The 26,573-nt window shown below is 37.2% G+C and overlaps 1 long non-coding RNA gene across 1 annotated transcript in view; it reads left to right on the top strand.

The window, feature by feature from the left end:
* The window catches only part of LOC138843951 (uncharacterized), a 103,432-nt gene that overhangs the window by 26,167 nt on the left and 50,692 nt on the right, over positions 1-26,573 (top strand). Inside the window, exon 2 of the long non-coding RNA XR_011379192.1 lies at positions 26,198-26,373. This is a non-coding gene — a long non-coding RNA (uncharacterized lncRNA). The remainder of the gene's footprint in view (positions 1-26,197; positions 26,374-26,573) is intronic.

Genomic DNA, 26,573 nt, shown 5'->3' with positions numbered 1-26,573 from the left:
GGACTGAATGAAAATTAGAAAAATGTTTGAATCAAAAGACAAGTAGTGTGAGATTCAACACACATGTTATTAGAAAATATTTGCAAATCAAGTATCTTTTGAGGGCTACATATCCAGAATACAAAGAGAATTTCTAAAATTCAGCAACAAGAAAAAAAAAGAAAACAACAAAGAACCTCATTCAAAAGTGGATGAAAGATTTAGCTAGATATTTCTCTGAAGAAGATATGCTTTATGGTCAACAAGCACATGAAAGGTGCTCAGTGTTGCTAATCATTAGGAAAATGCAATTAAAAACCACAATGAAATACTACCTCGCATCCAATAAGATAGCTATTAAAAAACAACAGAAAATAATAAATTTTGGTGAAGACCTGGGTTATTTGGAAAGCTCATGTACTGTTAGTAGAAATGTAAAATGGTACAGCTGTTATGAAAAACAATATGATAGTTCCTCCAAAAAATAAAGATGGAGCTACCTTATGATCTAGAAACTCTACTTCTAGCCATATACCCTTAAAAGAATTGAAAACAGGGTCTCAATGGGATATCTGCAGACTTCTGTTCACAGCAGCATTATTCACAGTGTGTAAAACCTGGAAACAACACAAGTGTCTATTGAAAGATGAATGAATAAGCAAAATGTGGAATGTGTATGCAAACAAATTTTGTTCAATCTGAAAAAGGAATGAAATTCTGACATATGCTACCACATGGGTGAAAGTTGTGAATATAATACTGAGTTCAGGATCAGCCCGTAAGGCATTTGGATCTGGCTGAAGAGCCCATGAGAGTATTTTAGGCATGGAAAGCCAAGACACTCTGGCAAAAAAAAAAAAAAAAAAAAAAAAAAAAAAAAAAAAAAAAAAAAAAAAAAAAAAAAACCTAAATGAAAAATCTCTGTGAGTGAGATCCCAGTAGAAAGAGTGGGCCATAAGAAGGAGGTACCTTTCTCTGAAGGGAGGAGAGAACTTCCACTTTGACTATGACCTTGTCTAAATAAGATCGGAGTCAGAAAACTCAAAAGGCTTCCATAGCCTTGGCAACTCCTGACAAGAGCCTAGGGAGATTACTGATGCCATAAACAAGAGTGCCAATTTGTTAAGTCAACAACAGGAGTCACTGTGCACTTATTCCTCATGTAGGATCTCTGTCCTTAATGTGTTTTTCAATGCGAATTAATGTTATAACTAGTACTCAAAGAGTATTTTACACTTCATATTTCTGTGTGGGTACAAACTGTTGAAAGCTTTACTTAATATATGCTAAATTGATCTTCTGTATATAAAGATAATTGAAAATGAATCTTGATGTGAATGGAATGGGAGAGGGAACAGGAGAGGGGAGGGTTGCGGGTGGGAGGGAAGCTATGGGGGGAAAAGCCATTGTAATCCATAAGCTGTACTTTGGAAATTTATATTTATTAAATAAAAGTGAAAAAAAAAAGAAAGAAAGTCATAATAAGATGAGTATTGTATGATTTCATTTACACAAGGTACTTAGAATCATAAAAATAGAAAGTAGAATGGTGTGGTTTTCAGGGTTTGGGGAGAGGGAGGACTGTGTAATACTTGAGCATTATTTTTTTTAATATGTGTACAGAGATTCAGTTTTGTAAAATGAAAAGAGTTCTGTGAGTGGATGGTAGTAATGTTTGCATATTTTGAATGTATATAATACTACTGACTATGTTCAAAAATGGTTCAGATAGTGCATTGTGTTACGTGCATTTTACTATATTTGAGCAACTGGACAAAAAGATTTAGAGAAAAGAAAAACTAACATTATGATCATGAAAAGTAACCCTAAATATAGAGATTACTACTTCAATTTAGATTTTTTAGAGTTCTTAATGCTTTGTTGTAAAAATTTTCAATAATTGAGGTGTTTAGTGTTTCTATTTCTCAGATTTTGTTTTAGGTAATATAGGAAATATGAAAATTAATTACTGTTTTGTTTCTTCCCTGAAGGTTCTCTTACATTAATATTAATTGTGTATTTATATTTATATTATTATAACTATTAATAAAATCATAATTTATAACATTTATTAGAATGATTGCTCATTCAGTCATACCTATACAGAAATAGTCATTTGGCCAACAATGGTTTCTAATCAAGACACTTTTCATCTTGTTATCAGTTTCAACATAGTATTTTTGACATAATATTTAAGGCAAAATTATGTTGTTTACAATCTACATTTCTGTTTTAAAATGATCAAAGTGTCATTTAAGACCTTTTAACAAGGCAAAAATATTAGTCAAGTGAAAGAATGTACTTTTGATCAACTCAATCTCTGCTACTATTTTATCCCTCCTCCCCTAGGCTTGGTGTTTGTCCATGGTGTGATTCCCCCTAATATTTCAATAAAACATTCTCAGATTGTTTGTTTCCTTCAAGGTATGCATTGAAGGAAAGAGTTTGTAACATTGCCTATTCTTGGTTATTTTCATTTTTAACTGATTAATGCTTTTAAGACATTGGTAGGATTTCCACATAAATCAGTGGATGAGGAAGATAGTTGATAAACTGCATAACTTAGGCACTTTCTTTGATGTTTAAGTCAATCATGCATTCTAAGTTCACATGGAATTGATTCTCATCCACTGAAGTCATGGAATTGGCTATGGGTTTAGCTTTATAAAGCAAGGGTTTACTTTATACTATCATACTATAAAATTTTATGGAACAGCCCTACAGAGAACGAAATAACTGGTAGCTAGGCAACCAAAAGCAACTGTAAGTAAGGAAAACAAAAAGAAAAGCAGGTGTCGTCTAGACAATATTTAGTATGAAGAAATTAGGAAGTATTACTCTGTGTTAGTAAAACTTGTGATATTCAGTGTCTTTCACATATAGCTCTCTGTGAAGTTTATCGTATCAAATCATCTCCTATCCAGCCTTATCTCTAGCTGCCTGGGGTTCATTTTGAGAATTCAGCTTACTCTTTGGATTGTGTTACCTTTATTAGGACTTTAAATTAGTACAATTTAAGAACTGTCAATATAAGAGTGAAAGGCTTGACTTGATGTGACCATTAGGCATTTTCTAGACTCTTGGTCGAAAGTGTAATTCATCCTTGGTTGATGACATATGCAATATCATGCTTATTGGAAACTGGCTGCGTTTCCCTAGTTAGGCAGAAGGAACTACAGAATGACTTGAGTCCAATACACTACTGGGGATCATTTGCCGGGAAGAAAAGCAGAATGCTTTTTAAGGCCGCATGAGCTGTATTCTGGTGTTTTATGTGCGGCTATTTTTCTTACTAGTCACATTAAACAAACAAACTACTCTTAGCAAAGAAAAGATAAGAACTTCCCTTTACCTACAAATTTAGGAGAAGAATGGAATTAGATGTCTGAAATAGGCCAAATATTATTCGAATGCCCTTGCCTTGCTGTGTTTTACTAATTCACTTTCTCTGGGTATGCTTTTCTATAACATGCATCACAGATCATAATCCTCTTGTTAATTCCTCAGTAAACTCTTTATATCTGGAGATAATCTTTCTCTGTTGTCTTAAAAGTATTTATTTTATGTATTTGAAAGTAGAATGATAGGAAGGAAGAAGGGAGGGAGGGAGGGCAGGAGGGAGAGAGAGAAAGAGAGAGAGAGAGAGAGATCCCCAAATGGCCACAATAGCTGAGGATGCTCCAGGATGAAGCCAGGAACCTGGAAATCCATTTGAGCCTCCCACATGGATGGCAGTGGCTCAACTACTTGGGCCATCCTCCATTGCTTTCCCAGGCAGATTGTTGGAGATCTGGATTAGAAGTGGAGTAGCTAGGACTCAAACTGGAACTTCAATATGAGATGCCGGTGTAATAGGCCACAGCCTTACCTACAGCATCACAATGTTGGCCCCATCTTTTTGGTGTTGACATGAATTATGACCAGAGCATGCAATCACAAAAAGTATACAAGATTCCCTTAGGAGATAAAATGTGTGTGTGTGTGCATTATGAAACAAATTCCTTAAGGTGTGTGTAAAGGAGAAAAATTCTTGGTGTCTGCTGTGCATCACTGTATCACTATATTCTATAGATAAAGATGAGTCACTTCATTTTGTTCTAAGTAAGAAATGTAATAGCTGCCACAGCCAGGAATGTGTTCCATGAAGGATATAATACCATTGTATAGGAATTCTTTTTAATTTTCCTTATCATGTACAAACTGATTCTTGAAAGAAGTTTTGTCCAAGTTCACTGAATAAATCAACTATTAATTTATAGCAAACACTGCAAACACTCACATCAAAGAAACAATTTAATCAACAGATATGCAAGATGCCTATATACATTCCTGCACTTACAAACAAGTTATATCATACCTATAGTTAGTGATAAGCAGAATTTGCATTTAGGAGAAGACTGCATCCCAGGAGGAATATTCACATTTATAAACAGAGTATTCAGGTGATTTAGAGCTTAGTCACATTCTTGAACATTTACCCTCTCTGATAATAGAGAAGAATATGAAATTGTTATAAATACATTTAATATATTAATAAAAGTTCACTTTATAACAAACGTATATGGTTCCCAAAAAAGTGCAGACTAAGCTCTTCCTAACACTTTATTTTGCAATATTCATAATTTCACAACTTAACCCATAGTATGTACCATTACATAATGATATCTAAACTAGTTTTAGCAGACAAACTATAGATTCAATCTGGTATCATTTGTGCAACTCTAGGAAGAATACACTCTTTCAGTACTACGATTTAAAGGAGCTTGCTTTTATTTGGTAGTGTTAAAATCTAGACTAAACTGGTAACAATCTTTTTTTGGTTCTGGAGTGATAAGAGGAAGTTTGCCCACAGAGTGACTTGGACGTGTTTGGGGGAAAGTGTGTCTTCCAGGGTTGAGCAAGCTACCTCAGTTATATAATCATGTATATCAGTTAGATTCCAGCACAAAAAATCATTATGTAGGTTAGAAGTTTTTTTAAAGCTCTGAACTTTGGTTTTGCTAAAACTGGGCAACACATAAATATTATTTGAGTATATTGAGGTTGCAGACAAATAGCCCAACTATAGTTCTTCACAATGTGTTCATTTAGAAAAATGGGCACACATATCTAAGACAAACTTTTACTATGTAAACACAATATTCTAGCATCATACTTGAGCCATTTGTTTAGAATAAAGTATGAAAGTTAAGTTAGAAATAAAGCCAAAGTGAGCCATGCAAATCTAGGGAACAAATGTCTAGCTTTCATTCATTTCAATCATATTCAAATAATGCCATTCCATCCACTCTGTTTGGAGGGTCTGCCTAAAATGCTTTCTCCATTCTCACTTAGCTGTTCAACCAGACAAACCTATTTGTCATTCTACTGAACAATAAATCAAACGAGGACACTTATATAACAAAAACAACAAAAATGACAGCCATTGTCAAATTATGAACTTTGGTTTGTTCTCTTTTTACATAGCTAGGGCAAGCATAGAGGAACAAAATTAATCACATTAACTTTTAATATGAGTTTCATTTCATCCTTTTGCATCCTCCCACATTTATGTCAATTTCTATTGCACTGTTGGTCTCATGGTCTCAGGTTTTATTGTTAGAGGAAAAGGTATTTGAGTTAAAGTTTTTGGAAGATATTGTGACCCCCATGACACTGGACCAAATCTACTTAAAGAAAATAATGGCTAAAAATGTGCCACCTCTCTATTACCTTGGTTTTTATAGATATGGCACCTTTCCTGTCTGCAACTATTCACTCCCTCAATCTGAGTTGTAGATTTATCACAGGCATCTGAACTCTGACCACAGGTTTACTTTGACATTTCCAGGCCACATAATTTTCTCTGTCCTCATCCACTCCTTAGGAATGCCTTGGATGGGTTAATCTGTTATGTCCTCAATCTCTTTTCCTTGCCTTTCATGCTCTAGATACTCTGAAAATTCCAGAAAGTCCCCTCTTTCACCTTTCTATGCCTCTGTCCTCCCAGTGACATTATTTGAGATTCTATATGACCTGTCAGGTCAATAGAACTTAGAGGTAGTGATTTTAAGATATATCTCACTGTCCTGTTTCAGATAAAATTACATATATAAATATTCAATACACATTCTCAATCTGTGTTTTTATGGTGAGTTGTACTCACAAGCACACTATCAATCTGAGACCTTCCTGTTTTGTCCAAAAGATTTTATTAAACATTTTACATGTTTAAGTGATAAAGATCTTTGAGTAAAGGACTGTTTCAGGTTAAAATACTTTAGACTGGGGAGTATGATTGCCTTTGTATATGAAGATGCTGTCTAGTGCCAGGTGAAACAATAGCATTGCAAAAGCACACTCTGTGCTTGCTTTATGAATCAAAGTGTTAAATGCCTAGTTTATAGTTTGCTATTCTGTCAACGCTTGGCTTTTTCATTTAAAATATATTTGATTTTTTTTTCTAAGTTTGGCACTCAGGAAGAACTGTGTTAGAAAGCAGTGATCTCTATGCAGGTACAGATTATAGTTTGTATTAGACTCTGTCTGCCGTTGACATCCTTTTGGCTCAAATTGGCAACAGTTAATGCAAGTTTAGTGTTACAGAAGTTGCATACAGTGTTTGTGTTAACAGAAAATGGTGTCATGCATATAACAACAAAGAGATAGTTTTTCAAATATTAATGCACTCAGCTCCTTTCTATAGGGATAGAAGAGTGAGGAATTTTAGAATACTAGTTGGTAACCCTCACACAATGGTTGGGCACTCTGTAGATTTAAATCAGCATACAACTGACACAGGTTTTCAGAATGTTTCATTAAGCCTAAGGATTATTTTGCTGATGTAGAAGATATCTGAAAGGAAAAGATTTGTTCTAGAACCACCCAGAATATTTTGTCTGTTCAAAATAAAGATTGTTTCTGTTTAATGTTAGACCTCCTAAATATTTCTCTCTGTCCCCTAAATAGATGAAAGTTTTCTATCTAGGTAGAGATGTCTGCTAATGTCCCATTTTAAAGATATCCGTGAACATGACACATCCCCTGGTTAACTAAGGGTGGTTAGACCACACTCAAGAATGTCCTAATGTGAATGAGCCCACACTAAAAAAAGCCAATGCCTCTTTTCCACATTTGTCCTTCAATTACCAAAAGAAGCTTAAAGCATTACTGGGCTTTTGGGAAAACTATGCAATATAAAATTTTGAACCTCAATCTTTCATTTTAATAAATTCAGTTTCTCTAATATTTGTCTCTGGTTTGTCTAAATTCAAACAGATATTCTGGAGGCAACACTCTTCCTGTTCAAATGAAGGTAGCATGATTGCCTGACCAGCTCTGGAGAAAGAATTCAAGGAACAGATAGAAGAGATTGTCTTTAGATTATCATCAAAACCTGATGTCCTGTTATTATATAATTGAGGCCACAAGGTTGTCAATATCAAACACATCCATTGCTTCCCTAAATCTATAACCTGAAACCAAAGCCAGTATTTTAAGTCACAAAGACATCACAGATAGCACGTGGGAAATTTTCAAAGCTGTGCCAGGGGATTTAAGGAGCATTGCTTCCATTAATCTTGCTGAAAGTCTCATGACTAAATCCCTATGCATTGCTTTTAAGATTTGCTCAAAAATGTTTCAGCATACAAAGTATGGACAAGTTATTCATTACGGTTTTTCCTTTACAGCATTCTGAAACTGATTCTAAGTAATTTAGCACTGACTTTCCTCTTCTATAAAAGATCATAAAATACTTTCTACCTAAATGAAAGATTTGCTTTTTGATAACATGAACTCTCATGAAGAGAGAAAACTAGATTTTACACTGAGCTTGACTGAAAAGGAAAATAGCAATAAAGTTAAAAGAAATCATAGCCTGCCTATTGATTTTTTTGCTAAGAAAAGATATGAGCCTAGAATTTTTATTGCTTACAACAGATTACATAAATATATATATTTATATATAAAATATATTTAGATTATATATCACACTCTTTCATATTTAAAATACATAAAAACAGGGGATTTCAAAATGTTCATGGAAAATGAAATTAAATATAGATCTATTTTAGGGAAAATGTTTTTTGAAATCCATGTAGTTTTTCATGGTTTGCATCTTCCATGGACTTTTGAAGACCTCTTATGCACACTTTTTGAGTACATATATTATACAATTTTGTGCCACATAATGATGTTTCTGTCAATGGTGGCCTACCTATGATGGCTGTCCCAGAAGATCATAATGGAGCTGAAAAATACCTATCACTTAGTAACATTATATCTATCACCACAACATGGGGCAATGCGTTATTCATGCTTCTGTGGTGAAGCAGGTATAAACAAACCTAACAATCAGCCAGTAGCCAAAAAGTGTAGCACATACAACTATGTACATCACATAGGAGTAATATTTGATTATGATAATAATTGACTATGTTACTGATTTATGAATTTACCATATTGTATTTTATCATGATTTTAGAATGCGTTCTTTTTAATTATTTTAAAAAAAGTTTGCTGTAAGACAGTATGCTGTGTGACTCTCCAGCATGTGACTCTCCAGCAACCTCAACCATCTGGTGTTACCAAATCTTTTGATTGCACTATTTTTTTTTCTTGTGTTTGATTTAATCTAGTGTTTTTTGGTTCAGCAGGGTTCCAGGAGTAGTAGACAATGTAAATTGACTAACGATTACCAGGCATTGTTCTAGATGCTGGAAGTCACATAGTTAGTAATGCAGACAGTATTCATGGTGTACTTGAGGAGACAGAAACATGAGGGATGGTGGTCAAATGTCAGGGAAGGGGCCTGTTGCTGTGGCACAGTAGGTTAGAGCCTTGGCCAGCAGTGTCATCTTCTCATATGGGTGCTGGTTTGAGTCCTAGATGCTCCACTTCCAATCCAGATAATGCACCTGGAAAAACTGCGGAGGATAGCCAAAATGCTTAGACCCCTGCACTTACATGAGAGACCCAGAAGAAGCTCCTGGCTCCTGGCTTCAGATTGGCACAGCTCCAGCCATTTCGGCAATTTGGGGAGTGAATCAATGGATGGGAAACCTCTCTTTCTCACTCTGTCTCTACAACTCTGTGTGACTCTGTCTTACAAATAAATAAAATAAATCTTAAAAAAAATGTCAAGGGAGAGGATGTATGGGAAAGGAAAATGTTGAGGCACATGCAGAATCATCTCTGGTTTGGGATAATAGAGCTAGTTATGTGGTTTAGGATGTAAAAATGTTTTTAAAAATATAAGGTCAGATTTAGATGGCTTTGCAATGCATTGATAATTTGCACTTAATTTTGTAGGAATGTTCTTATTAAATCAAGAGCTGGGAGATGATTTAGAGGGTCTCCTGAATGAGGAATTTCCATGAGTAGACAAGGCAGGCTATTTAAAAGAAAAAGTAGATGACGTAAATCTGAAAATAAAAGAAGTGTCAAGGATATTGTGGAGAAAGCAAAAGACAGAAGGAGGAGGCTTAGGGAGGAAGAGGAATGGATAATGGCAGATTATTAGAGGCCTGGTTTGAGGCAGAAGAGAAATAGAAATAGAAGAGGCAGCACAAAGCTGAGGGAGAAAATAATTATTTCTGTTTGGGTTATGAGAAGTTAGGGCTGTCTGAGGCTTATAATTGCTGATTCAGTTTTTTGGTGTGCAGATTAACTTTTTGATATTCAGCTCATTAACTAAGGGTTTGCTAAACTCATCTGGATTTTTAAAAAGATTAAATGAAAAGGAGATTGATCAGAAAATCTTCATGTTGGCTTAAAAATGAAATGCAGCAAAGAAAGGAGGTGATGAAAAATGGTTAGAGAAACCAGAAAAGGGCCATGAAAGAGTACTTCTAACGCTATGGAGAGATGTCATGAGACTGAAGGGACAAAATGATTGAGGAAAATGCAACCCTAATTTTGGCAACTGAAGTCGCTGGTATCCTACGGATAACATTTTCAATAGATTGGTGACACAAGAATCACAGAGATTTAGGAGTTACACATATATAAGTACTGATAGATAAAAAGAGATGGATGTAGTTAGTGTAGATTTTGCTTCGTAGAAGCTTGGAAAGGAATGCATGGGAAATCTGAATAAGTACCTTGAAAAGGTATAGCTTAAGAAAAAGAAGATTGACAGGATTGACAATGAAAAGATGTGAGATATTTGGGGCTATTTCAGAATGAAGCAGAGAGACAATAACTTTTGGGAAAAGGAGAACTTTGACATTTTAGAATGCTCAAGCTTTAAGAAATTGTTACATATTCTCTTTAGTGACATAAAGTCATGCATAGGATGATTTGGGTAATAATAACTTCTCTGAGAGCTAACTGTGCCATTCAGAATAACCAAAATATTGCTAAGGAAACTATCTGCATACCTCAAAGCATTGTTTTAATTCAGTTTATTTCCTGTTGCACTGTTTTTGTGCTGGGGTGGCAGCCGCACGTAGAACAGTCAGTCATGCAGAGCCCAGAGTAGTGGAGTCTCCCTTTGGGCGGATGCTTCCATAATCACCACTGTGTTAGAAGCACACGCTGTGAGCCTTATATGGCGTCTTAAAATTTGCATGTCAGTTACATAGTCACTTCTGTTCACATTTTACTGACAGAAATAGTTACATGATCATCTGACTCCAAATGGTCAACCCTGCCAGGTGCCTGGATGGAGGAGCAGAAATTTTGTGGACACTTATAATGATTACAGCATTACCTTAAAAGCTTAAAAGGAGCTGTAGAATTCAGAGGATGTAAAAGGGAGCAAAATGGGTTGAATTAATTACATTATCCAATGCTATTATGCTTTTTGAAATGCATATAATATTCAAATCATCTCAGAGGAACACCTGGAAAAGTGAATGCATAATTGTTTCTGAATGCCTCTAATAAAATGAGACAATTAGCCTTCTCTGATGTATTAGTTATGATTAGTTTCATTTGCATGTAACAGGAAAAACGAATATAGCAGTGACTGAAATAAGATTCAATTTATTTTTCTCTGATGGTAAAGTCTGGATAAGAGTCCAGGACCTCCATGCTCACCAAGGCCAGTATCCTTGCACCTAGTTTCTACGTCATCTTTGGTATTTGACTTGTGCTTTGTGGATTGAGATACCTGTTTTAGATCATGCCATTCCTCTGTATACTTGACAGCAGGCCTTATCTCAACAGATTCACTAGCACTACCAATTATATTGCCTTGGCCAGAAGTTGGCCCTCACAATGAAGGCTAGCATTTATGATCTTTATTCTGCAAAACCATGTGCTCAGTTTATGTTTGAAAGTTCTATTTCTGAGTAAGAAGAGGAGAATTGGTATCACTCTACTACTATTGCACATATACGTCACCATTTCTGTATAGATTGTCTTCCTTCTGAGGTTGAGATTTCTTCTTGTTTTAACAATTTTAGGTACAGACAGGAATCACAGAGTATCTGCTCCATATCAGAAATGTAATGACTCACTTGTAACCCATGGATATGAGGGCTTTTCAAAAAGTTCTGGGGAGGAAATGCATATTATAAAATACTATGCATGGATTCAAAATGTTTTAGAGCCAAATAAATGTCTTGCTTTCAGTTTTAATGAGCTTTCTGAACTCTCATATGTACACTATTAATGTTTATTTATTTCTTTTTAATTATTTGGAAGGCAGGGTGACAGAGAGAAAAAGAGAGAGAGAGGTCTTCCATCTTCCATCTGTTAGATCAATCTCCAAATGCCCATGATAACCAGGAGCCTGGAACTTTATCAGGGTCTACCACATGGGCGACAGGGGAAAGGTGATGTGCTGTCACCTGTTGCTTCTCAGGAACAACAGAAGAAAATCAGTTGGCATTTGAACCAGATACTTTGCTATGACTTGAAGGTATCCCAAGTGGCAGCTTAACTCACTGTGCCACAACACACACATATCTATATACATGTTTGGAATCGGAATCAGAAAGTTCCAAAAACTAATTGTTTGGGGTGAAGCATTTGTATTTTATTTTACTCTTTTATTTTTATTTAAAAGGGAGAGAGAGAGAGAGAGTGAGAGAGAGAGAGAGAGAGAGAGATCCTCTATCCACTGGGTTACTCCCTAGATGCCTGCATCAGCTGAAGTTGGCCAGGCCAACTCAAAATGGCATGGAACTCAATCTAGATCTCCCATGTGGAAGGCAGGGACCCAGTACCCCACCTGCTTCTTCCCATTACACATTAGTAGGAATCGGGATCAGAAGTGGCATGGAGACTGGAACCCAAGCACTTTGACTTAGGATGTAGATGCCCTAACCACCGAATTAAACACCTACCTCTGAAGCAGTATTTTGAGAGAATGAGCCTGTGTTTTAGTCTTGGTGCAAGGATAAAATGTGTTTTTCATCTTGCTTTTTTAGTCAGTTACTGGCTTGACTTAATTCATGGCTCATGTTGGGAAGTGATAATGGGTTTGGCAAAATTGGAACACTGTATTGAGTTGGTTATGAGTTTAACAGTGTCTTATGCAGGACTGGGCTCCACATGAAGATTTTGCTATAAAGCTCAACATAAATAGTGTGTTTTGGAGAGTGATATAGCATCTTTATTTTTCTTTACTCCCATTATGTTAGCTGTAAGAGAGAGAGAGACAAGATAAAATACTGTAGAACTTCAAAAGCAAATGAGTTTGGCAGCTGCATTTGACCCAGCTTCAAATCTGGTAGAGATCTTAGGAAGCAGCGAAGATCCTTACTCTAATTTTTTTTCATTTGTTTTTGTTAGATGCTTTCAGCTTTATACAGCAAATGTTGAACTTGTATTACTATTGTGTTGATGGTAGTAACACAAATGTGAATCAAAGGGGAATGTTTTATTCAAGTTGCAGATGAGGTAATCATTGCAAACATGCATGAATCAAACATCTAGTATTCTGGGGCTTCATGGAGCTCTGAGTCAGGAAAAGTGAGAAGGTGGTTAGGAAAGTATGATGGCTGAGACTACTGAGAATTTAGGATGTGCCTGAATGTTGTTTAAACTTTAAGATTAAGTAATGATGTTAAACAGAAAGGAGTATCTACAGCTGAAGATTTTCCCTCTAAGAATGGATCAGAGTCTAATGAAGGCCATAAGATAATAAAAGATGTATAGAAATCAATGCAAAATCACTGTCCTTATTTTCTGGTTAATATTTCAGTACACTGCCTGTTATCCCTTTTAAATTTCATGTATTATCAGTCCATTTTATCTATAAAAAATTTTATTTTCCTCTAATGTATGTTCAAATTTTCACGATTATGGGTTATAAAGAAAAAATATTGATTACTTTCTTTTCTATTCCTGATCAACTCAAATTCTTTTTATAATTTCACAGCCTTTCCATATCAGTAAATTTATCTGATGCTAGGTAGCACTTCCATCTGACAAACAAAAATAAATTAAGAAAAGATCTTGTAACTTGACCCTGAAGTTGATACACTACAACTTATTTTTAAGTCATTTTTTAAAAAAATATGTGACACTGTCCATGTCACAAAGAAATATTTGAAAATGAGATTTTATTATAGGGTGCCAAACCATGTTCTGCAGTTCAAGGACACTCTTGTATAGTCAAAGCATATTTATTCATCTACAACTTCTGTTTGTTTTATTTAAGTGGATACACATTTATAAAAGATAACTACTGTTTGTGTCAAATTTATCTTTCTCTTTTGCACAAAAGAGACACAAAGCAATCTATTATTTATTTTAGATAGTAGTTAGTAGACGGAAGACAGATCAGTCACATCACAATAGCAGTTTGTAAGAAGCCTCTTGACAAGAAATATCGTGCCAAAGATGATAGTATGTTGTAGATAGTAGATTGCAATCTCCCGTGATGTAAGTATGAATACAACCAAGCAATGCTCAAATGATACCACATTGCAGAATCATGCTAAGGACCCTTTCTTGTACCTACCTTTTCAGGGCTCAACTCTCTGTGATTGATTTGGGTGCACAAACAGAATAGCAAGAGAATCACACAGCAAATTGCCCGATTGACTCTGGATGAAAATATTAGCAAGTGCAGAGAATAAATTAAGCCTTTTGTTTAGTTATGAGAACAATTTATGACATATTCATGATAAAATTTTGCTCTCCCTATGTGCCAGCATGTATGTCTGTAAGTTTAAATGTTGTGACTGCCATTTTTCATAAATTTCAAAAAAAGTTAAAAAATTTCAAAAGGGGCCTAAATTGTCAGGTACAGTGACTTTGGTATTAAGATTTCTACAGATTTGGCACGAACAGGAGGAATTACTGGCTCTTAATAAGAATGAACTAAATCTCTTCCCTCCTTTGCTGTCTTGTTTGAATTAATTGGTTTTGGCTTGCCAGAATCACAGTGCAGGCCATAAAGAATGGAAGGGCTTGGCATGTACCATGTTTTCTCCACTGCATTAATTGAACTGTAAATGAGATTTTGGTCAATAATATAAAACATGCTGCCCAGAGCACACAAAGAGGAGCATGGGAGAGATTCAAATGCTTAGAAATGTGAGGACTGTGAATGCAGTATACAGCTTTTTTTATAAATCAATTCAAATAAAGTATAGTATATACTCCTGGGTGATCTATTCCCTTGCACTATTTAAAAATTCTCAGGTACACCAAAAACCAAAATACATTTCAAGACCATGGTATGATTTTTTTCTCCCAAACATAGTTGATACTCCCCAAAACACACCTTAGTTAACTCATCCCATTGACATTCTTGATCACTAACCTAGGAGGAATTTTGAAATCAAGAGTCTCATTGGATGTCTCTTGCTTATTTGCTCTTCCTATTTCCTAAGTGACAACTGCATTTTCTAGGTGACAGCTTCTCATCTCCTCAAACTCCAAACGTCTTAATTCCCTCCCCACGACTATTTCTTACTTCATGAGAAAATGATACTCTATCAACCTTCTGCCCTTCATGTCGTTAAATCTGGTGGTCCTTTCTCAATTCACCTATTTGATAACTCTCTTTTCCTTAAAACACTTTTTTTTTAAAAAAAGTATTTATTTATTTATTGGAAAGTCAGAGTTACACACAGAGAGAAGGAGAGGCAGAGAGAGAGAAAAGTCTTCCATCCACTGGCTCACTCCCCAATTTGGCTGCAGTGGCTGGAGCCACTGCTGATCTGAAGCCAGGAGCCAGGAGCTTCTTCCAGGTCTCCCACGTGGGTTCAGGGGCCCAAGGACTTGAGCCATCTTCCATTGCTTTCCAGGCCATAGCAGAGAGCTGGATTGGAAGTGGAGCAGCTGGGACTTGAACTGGTGCCCATATGGGATGCCGGCACTGCTGGTGGTGCCTTTACCTGCTACGCCACAACGCTGGCCCTGAAACACTTTCTTTACTTGGCTTCCAAGAAATCTATGCCCTTGGTTTTCCTTTGGCCTTACTGACAACTCATCCAAGTCTCCTTGATGGATAACTCCCTGTCTCTCAGCCTCTTAGCATTAGAATGCTTAGGGCTCAGTCCATGGACCTCTTTTCTCTCTGTCTTTTTTTTTTTTTAAGATCTATTTATTTATTTGAAAGAGTTACACAGAGAGAAGGAGAGTCAGAGAGAGCAAGGTCTTCCATCTGCTGGTTCACTCCCCAATTGGCCACAATGGCTGGAGCTGCGTCAATCTGAAGCCTGGAGCCAGGAGCTTCTTCCAGGTCTCCGATGCGTGTACAGGTGCCCAAGGACTTGGGCTGTCTTCTGCTTTCCCAGGCCATAGCAGAGAGCTGGATTGGAAATGGAGCAACCAGGACTCGAAGTAGAGCCCATATGGGATGCCGGCACTGTAGGTGGCGACTTTACCTGCTACACCACAGCGCTGGCCTCCTCTTTTCTTTGTTGCCTTCATTCATTCCATTGTTGATGTCACCCAGTCTTATGTCTACAAACAAAATTACACTGAACTGATGTGTATTATATTTATTGCTGTAGCCCGGATGTTTCCAAGAACTACAGGCTTTGTACCTGCTTGTTTACTTAGATTTTTACACCAAAAATACATACGATGTGCATGTGAATTTTTATATAATCAAAGTCAAATACTTGATCTGCAAACACCCTTTCCCTAACCAAATGACTATGTTCTTGCCTCAGTGCTCCCCATTTTAGTTAATGGCAGTCCAATCTTTCCAGTTTCATGTTAAAATATTTGTCATTATATTTGTGTGTATGGTTTTTTTTTTTTTTTTGGATGCATCTCAGGCCCAATCTGTCTGCAAGTACACTCAGATCCACTTAAAAATGTATTCAGAAAGTAATCACTTGTTCCTGTAGCCACAACTTCCAGTTTTTTTTTTAAAGATTTCTTTATTTACTTAAAAGTCATAGTTACACACAGAGAAGAGGAGAGGCATATATATATATATATATATATATATATATATTTAGAGAGAGAGAGAGAGAGCGAGAGAGCGAGACTTCCATCTGCAGGCTCACTCCCCAGTTGGCTGCAATGGCTGGAGCTGTGCCAATCCAAAGCCAAGAGCCCAGAGCTTCTTCCAGGTCTCCCATGTGGGTGCAGGAGCCCAGGCACTTAGGTCATCTTCTACTGCTTTCCCAGGCCATAGCAGAAAGCTGGATCAGAAGAGGAGCAGCCGGGACTTGAACCGTCATCCATATGGGATGCTGGCACTGCAGGCAGTGGCTTTACCTGCTGCACCACAGCACCAACCCCACAACTTAGTTTAATCCATGTTGCTCACATATCTTGTGTATGTTATTGCAATAACTTTCTAAGCTTTCTAGTCTGTCTCCTTCCTCCACCAGTCTATACTCACCATAGCAGCCAGAGAATGCCTCTTAGTCACATGGTGTTGTTTCCCTTCTCAAAACCTGGCATAGCTCCCTGACTCAACTAAACCTACAGCCAAAGACACTACGATGGCTAATGTAGCCTCAACATGCCATGCCTCCCATTTGTTCTCTGACTTTATCTCATAATTTTCTCATCTCCATTGTGCTCCATACACACTCCACACCTTTGTCTTCCTGTTCACATTTGATTGCCCAGCTCAAAGTCTTTACAGACTGTGGCTGCTCTTTCTCCTTAGAAAATGTGTATTTCTTATCCTCTTGTAGATATTTTTCTAAAGGTAATGCCTTAGTGAGACTCATCCTGAGAAAACAGGAGCTCTCTTCCAACACTTTCTGACTTCCTGTCCCTCTAGTTTTCTCCTTAAAGACTTTAGTCTTCTAATATATGTATATGCACACACACAAGCACACACACGTATGTCCAGTCTTCACCTCTCCTCCAGTTGGAATACAACTTCCATGAGGGTTCAGATTTTCTTTTCATGTATTTGTTTGTTTTTACTACTTTATCCTTGGCACCTAGAGCAAGACCTGGGATCTAACAGGTGTTCCAAAACATGTTGATTTTTGTTAATTAATTAATCAGTGGGCTCAGTGCTAACATTTGTTTGCATATGATATTGAGAAAAATGAAATTCTAAGTGTTATAGCCCTTTTCCTAAAAAGTAAGGTTGAAAATATTATTTAGGGTTTGTAGTATTCAAATACATGGATGTTAGTTAAAATTTTAGGGTCTCCTTGTTGATTATAGTAAAGAATAAACTCAGTGGTGTCAAGATTTTTATTGAAAGAAGCTTTTGTGTTCTGTTGATGTCATTTTCTTTGTTCTTTTGATTCTTTGCCCACAGCACTTTTATAGAGCAATGTTTCTAGTCAGGAACACACTAACAAATAACATCTTTTTAATAGAACTTCTCTGCTTTCTCCAAGGAAGAATTAAATGTCCAAATTTAGGCTACTGATAGCTCTGGGATGAGTATTTGAGACCCTTTGATGTTTATTTTTAGATGCTCTGATTGTCACACTCCCTCTTTCAAACTTAAGTAAGTGTTAGACCCATTCAGTGGGGGACTCTCAAGGCAGATGTAGAAAATCAGTGCTTAGCGAAGTGATCAGATGATGATGGCATGTCCTTACCCGGGAAAGGAGGGATAATATTATTCTGGTACATGAAGCCACTGATCAGCAGTAATAGATGAAGGCTCTTTTTATTACACAAACTAAATAGAACTTACTAAAAGCAGTGACTACATTTTCTTAAATCATCTGTCTTCCTGTGACACTTGCCTTATAATTTGTTCTTTCCTTGTTCACAGATTTTTCCTCATTAGCCTAGTTATTCTACTCATTTTTATTCTTGGACTGCCCCTGTTTGTGCACGTTAACTCAGAGTCAGCCTCTTGCTCTCCAGAGAAGTTGTCTCTCTATGTTTTATCTTGGAAGGTTGTAGTACGTGGAGCACCATGTGCTGGAGGGCTTAGGGCATCTTGGGCTCACTTTCAGGGCTATAAAAGATCTTCTCTTGGGTATTTATTTCCTCCAAATGGCATTATCCTTCATATTGTCATAAATGAATGAAAAAATTCCTGTGATATTTAGATTTATTATCTTCAGACTAGACAAATGGCAAAATTCTTTTTAAAGACTGCTTTTATTTCACCCTGCCATCAGCTCCCAGAGCTGTTTGAGTCTGTAATACTCCTATGCTTTAATGTGAAAAAGAATTCCTGCCCTGTGTCTGCTTTTACTGAACTCTAGACACTCTCTCTCATTCCTACCTTTCCGTTATTGTTGATTTGAAATGCTCATCTTTGTAGCCTACACTGCTACCAGCATAGATGTTTTTGGAGGCACCAATTCTGTGTTACTTGTAGTCTTGATCCAAGTATCTCATGGAGGATGTCCACCATGGGATGGGAGATTTTAACATTATAGAACTTGCCTTATTTTATATAAAATAAAAGAAAGTCACCCATTTTTTTGAGATATCAGTTTTATAACGCTCATTTTACTATTTCACCAGGATTATTTAATACCAACACACCTCTCCCTTTAGAATCCTAAGGCTTAATTAGGACCTATTTTTCCATCCTGAGTCTTATACATAGAGTTTTCATGATGCCCAGGGCCTCCTTACTTGGTATTTAATATGGCCCATCTGGCTATTATAGGTACTCACCTGTCTACATCCTTCCATTTTTCTATTTAAGCCTCCAGATTTTCCCCTTATGGAAACTTTTTCACCTTCTAAGTGACAATTAGCTGATTTGTCATCAAGCAACTCAGTTTTGTTAATAAAACTAAGAAACAGGACCTAGATTCCTTCATGTGGGACCCTGAAGTTTTGTTTAATGAGTGCATCTCACCAGAGATCTTTCGGCTTCAATAGCCTATTTTTGTTGTTAAAACTGAATGTAACTAATATTAAAAATGATAATTTTAGTATGTAATAATAATTTTAACATTTAGCCCTTTCTAACCGCCAAGCTTTCTATGAATTGCTTTATATTCACAACTACTCTAGAGGGGGTAACAACCATTGTAAACATCATTTTACTAATGAAAACTGAGATTAAGGCTATTAAGTAACTTGACCAAGGTCACAGCAAGTTTGACACAACATATCTTTTAATCTACGCAATCACACAGATGGATGGTGCAAAGAATTTAAATAATCTTTCAAATGTCAAGAAACCAGATTTTTCATTCAGTCTGTCTTCTGTCACAAGACTCTGAATTCTTCTATCATATCAATGTGCATGTTATATCTTACTAGCCTTGGAGAAAGTATTAAGGCTCTCTGAAATCTGTTTAAATGATGAGAAGGCAGTATGTGTTACCTAATGTCACAGCAATGCTGTGTAGCACTTTGTGAACTTCAGTAGCACACAGATAAATGTTTATTTGGCTCATGGGTCTGAGAGGCTTAGCTGATCTGGGCTGGGTTGGTTCATTTTTCTGCAGTCAGCTGTGGATCACCTATGCAGCTCTGCTCCCCCTGGCTGGACCAGCTCATGAGTCTGGAGGTTGGATGGCTGTCAGCAGAACTAGCGAGTCTCAGCTGGAATGACTGCAGTGACTTGGCTCTGTGCCAGATGTCTCTCATTATCCAGCAGGCTAGGCTAGGAATGTTGTTATGAAAACCTAGGAGGAGCAAGAACAGAAAAGCCCAGTGAGGCCCGTGTTTTCAACCCTATGCTTGTGTCACTTTACCAAAATCCCATTGATTAAATCGAATCGCATGCTGGAGTCAGAGTCTGAATACGGGGACCCTACAAAGTTTATAATGAAAGTCATAGGTACATGGAGTTGCCAAGTATTGAGGGTTTTTTTGTTGGTTTGTTTTTTCAAACTTTTAGTAGAAAGAGGAAGGGAACATGGTGGTCCTTTGAGGTTCACTCCACAGTCTACACTCTAAAAAATAATGCTAGATTTTCACTGTGGTATTGCCACCACTTTAATATATTGCCTTTTAAATCCAGGCTCTACATGCCAATATTTACTAAAAATTGAACATGTGATCTGTGGTGACATAAACGCCACATAGAAGTATTTGCGCTCTTTATTATGAACCGTAAAATATGCTGCAAATTTAACAGTGCCAAAGCAGTGTTGCCTGAATTTATAATTCTCTTTCAAACAGAGTGTTGGCCCAACTCACTCAATGCCTAGTGGTTCATGGTTTAGAAGTTTGTTTTCTGGAATTTGATGCAGCTGTTCTCTCTGAGTGACGGTCCATGGGGAAAGGTGGATAAACTCATAAAGCTTCTGAAAGCCGTCCCAGATCCCTCAAAGTCAGCTCTCAGTTTAATGTCTGGGTCACAAGTATAACAAAGTTAGTCTTGGTAATTGTTAATGAGTTTTCTGTGAGACTCATTATCAACTCTCACAAACTGGTTGCAGTCCAATGGAGCTTTATGAGGCTAAATTCTAAGCAGAATCAAGATACATGAGAATGAAAAGCTCATTCCAGAGAACTAATGCTTATAACTGGTTATAAGTTGTAAGACCGACTGACAGTATTTTATTTCTTTGATTTATTAAAACACAAAGACATTCAAAATCACTCAGTTGTTTTTTTTTTTTTTTTTTTTTTGTAATTCACACGCACATAATAGTAAAGCGAGCACACACAGGTTAAGTGTTCTGAAGTTATATGATATACCTAGCTTATCTGTCCAAAGCACTCAGAATAATTATTAGTTCTAAGGAAATTTTGAGGGCCCACTGTTGTTGTACAGCAGGTTAAGGTGTAGACTGAGATGCTGACATCCCATATCAGAATACTTGTTCCAATCCCAGCTGCTCTGCTTCTAATCCAGCTCCATGGTAATGTGCCTGGGAAAGTAGCAGAAGATGATCAAGTGCTTGGGTCCATGCCACTCACGTGGGAGAGAAAGATGGAGCTCGTGGCTCCTGACTATTGTCCTAGGCCAGCTCTGGCTGTGTGACCACTTGAGGAGTTATGGAAGATGTCTTTCTTTCTCTCTCTCACTCTTCCAGTCTCACACTTTCAAACAATCAAACAAACCTTTGTTTAAAAAGGAAATTTCGGTCAGTATTTTTGGTGTAGCAGGCTAAGCTACTGATTAGGATACCCATATGCCATAAATAGTGTTCCCAGGATTGAGTTCCACTTCTGCTTCCCCTCCAGCTTCCTGCAAAGGCACATCCTGGGGACAGCAAATGATAGCTCAACTACTTCGGTCCCTGTTACCCATGTGAAAGACCTAGGCTTCTGGATTGGCCTAGCTGAGGCCTGGTTGTTGTGGGCATTTGGGAGAGTGACAAAGAATGTAAGGTTCTCTTTCTCTCTCTTTCTCCTTCTTCTCTTTTTTCTTCTCCTCTCCTCCTCCTTCTTCTTCTTTTCAAATAAATGAATAAGCATTAAGATTAAGTTAGTGTAAAAAATCAAGGATCTTATTTCCCACAGGAATATTATGGATAACATTCTCATATTCACATTCCTCACACCTATTCTTTTCAACCTCCTTTCTACTTGTTGTTCTTTCCTCTGCATTGCTACCAAATTTGGAGATGGTCATGATTTTATTCTGGGCTCCTTTTGTACTCACTAAAAACTTCCTCTTAAAAATTTTATATCACTTCCGGGAATGTAAATATTGTCTATAATTTGTTCAAACCCATAATGTTGAATCAGTGTCCCCATGACATACCAGGAGTAGGACAGCGGAGTATTTGGTTTCCAGTGTTTACATTAATGAGAAGCATCCCTTGCAACTAACCTAAAATAATACCAAGACATACTAAAAGTGAGTCTGCTCTTTATTGTCAAAATTTGCTGGAACTGGCTGGCGCTGTGGCTCACTAGGCTAATCCTCCGCCTAGCGGCACCGGCACACCAGGTTCTAGTCCCGGTTGGGGCGCCGGATTCTGTCCCAGTTGCCCCTCTTCCAGGCCAGCTCTCTGCTGTGGCCAGGGAAGTGCAGTGGAGGATGGCCCAAGTGCTTGGGCCCTGCACCCCATGGGAGACCAGGAGAAGTACCTGGCTCCTGCCATCGGATCAGCGCGGTGCGCTGGCCACAGCGCGCCAGCCGCGGCAGCAATTGGAGGGTGAACCAATGGCAAAGGAAGACCTTTCTCTCTGTCTCTCTCTCTCACTGTCCACTCTGCCTGTCAAAAAAAAATTTGCTGGAACTTTTTCATAATCTCGATTATAAAATACCCCTTGAAAAAAACAAAGATCTAGTTGGATTAAGTTCTAGACAATTGCTATGGCTATTGAATTTAATATAATATAAAAGAGTTATATTATAATATAATACAAAAGAGTTTCAAATTAGTACCTTTGAACTTCACATACTCTTTGACAATAGCAGCAAGAGAAGTTCTCAAGAGAGCAGCATTAACAGGAAATACCCGGCACATAAAAGGGACTAAAGTAATTGGCTCATGTGATTATGGAGGCTGGTAAGTTCTATGATCTGCCATAGTTGTAAGATGGAAGACAACTAGGAACAACAATGAGGTGATTGAGCCCAAAGGCTGAGAAGCTAGTGTGGAGGACAGTGATTTATTGATGGAAGAGATGGATGCCCTGGTACAGAGAAGACGCAAGTTCACTCACCTTCCCTCCTCTGTTTTGTCTACTCAGATCCTCCATGGTTGAGATGATACCCCTGACATGGATGGCAGTGATCTGTGCTCAGCCTCCTGAGTTATGATGACGTTAAGTGTTGACAAGTTTTCTACAAAGTGATTCTAAAGAACCTATGGAATATAAGCTATGAAAAATAGCCATTGCATATTTGAAAGAGTACAGTTATGATAGATATGGTCCTATTAGATATCAATATATTATAAATAAACTGTTAACAGAACCAGTGTTTATTGCCACAGGAATGATAAAGCTGATCAGTGGAACACAGGAAGGACTCTGGGAAGACACCATATACTCAAAAAAGAGTATACAGAAATTTATTGTATGGTAAATGAGTGCTTCAAGTCAGTGAGGAAAGGAAAGTGTATCTGACACCAGCAAGGCACTGCCTACAGTCTCCTGTCCTGACCTATGTTTTCAGCAGGCCCTGGTAACACAGTTCTGCAGAGGGTTTGACCTTCTTGCCATTAGCTCCTTATCACCAGTATGTGCTGAGTATCTTGCTTTCTGCTTTGGGGCATATGAGCACACTTGACAGATACATGTCACGTGTAAAGAAAATAGGTTAATGGTTGAATGCTTCTCCCTTTTGAGACTCAGGAGAACGTGTCTGAGAAACATGCCATCAGGCACTTCAGAATGTCCCACACTGGGTAAAAAGTCACCTGAAACAGATGCACACTAGATGATGGTTGAATTGGCTCTGGTCCTTTTCTGTAGAAGCTTGTCTTCACTCTGGCTCTCTGAGAACATATTACTGAAAACAAGGATAATGTCTGTCTCAGTCTCTGCTTTTGGGAAGAACTCAGGTGAATCAGATGGACTACACAATAAATGGTGTGGAGAAATTATGCAGTGGGAAAAAAGATGAAGATATAACTACAATATTTGACAAAAATTAAAAAGTTAATTGCATAATAAAATCAAAGAAAATGTGAAATAATTTGAAAATACAACCACAGTGGAGACTTCCTTATCTACGTCCACTTTCTTCTGTGTGCTTTTCAGGCTTTCTTTGCTATGGTCTGTCAGTGTATTTTTGTTTCTTCTGTCATGCAGATATTTGTCCAAATATCATGCTTGCTAAATGTCCCTTCTCATTTTTAATGTTAGCACAGATTTATTTTATTCTAGACATATTCCTTGTATTAAAATTGAATTCTGGGTGGACAGTGGAAATAAAGGCATGAATTAACCTGCCATCTGGAGCCAGAATATTTTAAATTAGTTATATCATTTATTAAAATAGCTCTCTGCTGTATTAAAAAGACTAATTCAAGGGTCTCTGATAAGTAATATTTTATCAAACTGAAGATTTCTGTTCACTTATTAAGCTATTCTCAATTGTCTTGTTGAGACAAAAATGTTGCTCAATATTGCTGTTTTTAATCACAGCATTGTAGAGCTGGGGTGCCCTTAAACAACATATAATCCCTGATTGTCCAAGATATGACTTGCTGACCAAAATTGCCTATGCATCCTTGTTGTGGTTCCCTGAAAGGCTTTATATATTTAAAATAACATAAGTTAGCATTCAAATGCAAGTAGGTTAGTAGTTCCTAACTATTTACCTATAGTAACCATTTAAAATTTTCCATTGACAGGTTGAATGAAATAGTAAATATTAACTACTGGGTAATTTACCTAAAATTGCTGGAATTTTGTAAAGAATTTATGAAAAAGTGAAGTCTGTGCACAAAGACCTCCTAATGCATTTGACTAATGTTCAAATGTATGTAATATATCCATACAAAGCATTTATTTCTAGGGCAATCATTTTAGTCTATAGTCACAAAAATATGTCTTAGGTAGTTCACCTTTAAACATCCATGTTCCTAGTCACCAAAGTTCTTATTTAAAATGTATTAGAAGGGTCCAGTACTATGGCATAGCAGGTTAAAGCCACCACCTGTGGTGCTGGCATCTCATACGGGACCAGTTGGAATCCTAGTTGCTCCAATTCCAATCCAGCTCCCTATGATTGTGCCTGGGAAAGCAGCAGAAGATGGCCCAAGTCTTTGGGGCCCTGCACACACATGGGAGACCAAGAAGAAGCTCCTGTCTCCTGTTTGGCTCCTGGTTTCTCCCTGGTCCAGTCCTGGGCCTTGGAAAGTAAACCAGTAGATTGATGCGCTCACTTGCTTTCTCGCTCTCTCGCCCTCTCTCCCTCTCTCTCCATCCCCCAACCTTTGTCTCTGCGTCAACTTCTTTGCAGCTCTGACTTTGAAATAAAGTAAATAAATATTTAAAAACAATAAAATAAAATGTATCAGCATTTTGATTTTGAGTGAAAGACTTTCCCCAGATTGACTTATAAATCTGTTCTAAAGTCCCCATTTTCTAATTCAGAAAAATATAATTAGAAAATTTTGTTTCTTTACTTAAGCTGATATACATTTTTGAAAATATTAAGTGACTGGCATTTAATTAGAGACAACCATAGAACAATCTGAGTTGCATGATTCTATAAACTATTTTGAAGTAATTACAGATTCGAAAGAAGTTGCTAGTATGCTGTATATATATATCCCTTGATATTTTTACCAAGTTTTCTCCATTTGTTACGTGTTGCAGAATTACAGTGCGACATCAAAACTAGCAAATCAACATTATTATGTTGCATGTAAATAGCTCTAGGTCATTTTATCACATGAGCAAATTTTATCAATTTGAAATCAAGACAGAGAACTATTCCATAACTACAGATACTTTCCTCCTGTTTCCATTTTACACTCCCTTCCTTACCTCAACCTTCTCCCAACCATTCATGAACTCTTAAACCACTAACCTTTATACATATTTTAAATTTTATCATTTTGAAAATTTTATTCCAGTGAAATCATGCAGAATATGGCCCTTTTTTCTTAGATATTTATTTTTATTTATTTGAAAAGCCGAGGGGTGGGGAGAGAGAGAGAGAGAGAGAATGAGAATAAATATCTTTCATCTGTTGGTTCACTCCCCAAATAGCCACAAACACCACTTCTGGGCCAGGCCAAAACCAGGAGCCTGGAACTCTATGTGAGTCTTCCGTGTGGGTGGCAGAGAGCCAGGTACTTGGGCCATCCTTGCTGTTTTCACAGGTGCATTATCAGAGAGCAACTGGAACTCACACAGGCACTCTGACATGGGATGCTGGTGTTCATGTGGTGACTCAGTCCACTGCACCTCAGCCCCTGGATGTGACCATGTGGTATTACTTCATTTTTATTCCATTCAACATGAAGCACTTGAGAGGCATCCAAGTAGTTGTGTGGATCAGTAGTTCTTTGTCTTTTTCCTTATTGGTATGGTTCACTTTTATTTTTTTTAGCTCCACCGTATGGATGCATCATCATTTAACCACTCACACCCTGAAGGACATTTCAGTTGTTCCAGTTTTTGACTATAACACAATCTGCTATGACCAATCATGTACAGGTTTTGTTCGGATACAAGTTTTCATTTCTCTGAGATAAATGCCCAGGAATGAGATCACTGTGCTGTATGGTAAGTGTATATTTAGGTTTCAAAAGTAACTAAGTTTTTCATTGTAGATTTTTTATAAGCAATTTATGAGACATTCAGTTTGTTGGAATCCTTGCCAACATTTGGTATTGCTACTTTTCTTATTTTAGCTTTGTTGATAAGTGTTGTCTTATCTCATTGTGATTTAATTTGCATTTCTGTGATAGCTAGTGATGCTGAAT

Source organism: Oryctolagus cuniculus, chromosome 10 (genome assembly GCF_964237555.1).
Source record: "Oryctolagus cuniculus chromosome 10, mOryCun1.1, whole genome shotgun sequence".
In the NCBI taxonomy this organism is placed as follows: Eukaryota; Metazoa; Chordata; class Mammalia; order Lagomorpha; family Leporidae; genus Oryctolagus; species Oryctolagus cuniculus.
The sequence above is the reverse complement of the archived record's forward strand: the minus strand, read 5'-3'. Positions and strand labels throughout refer to the sequence as shown.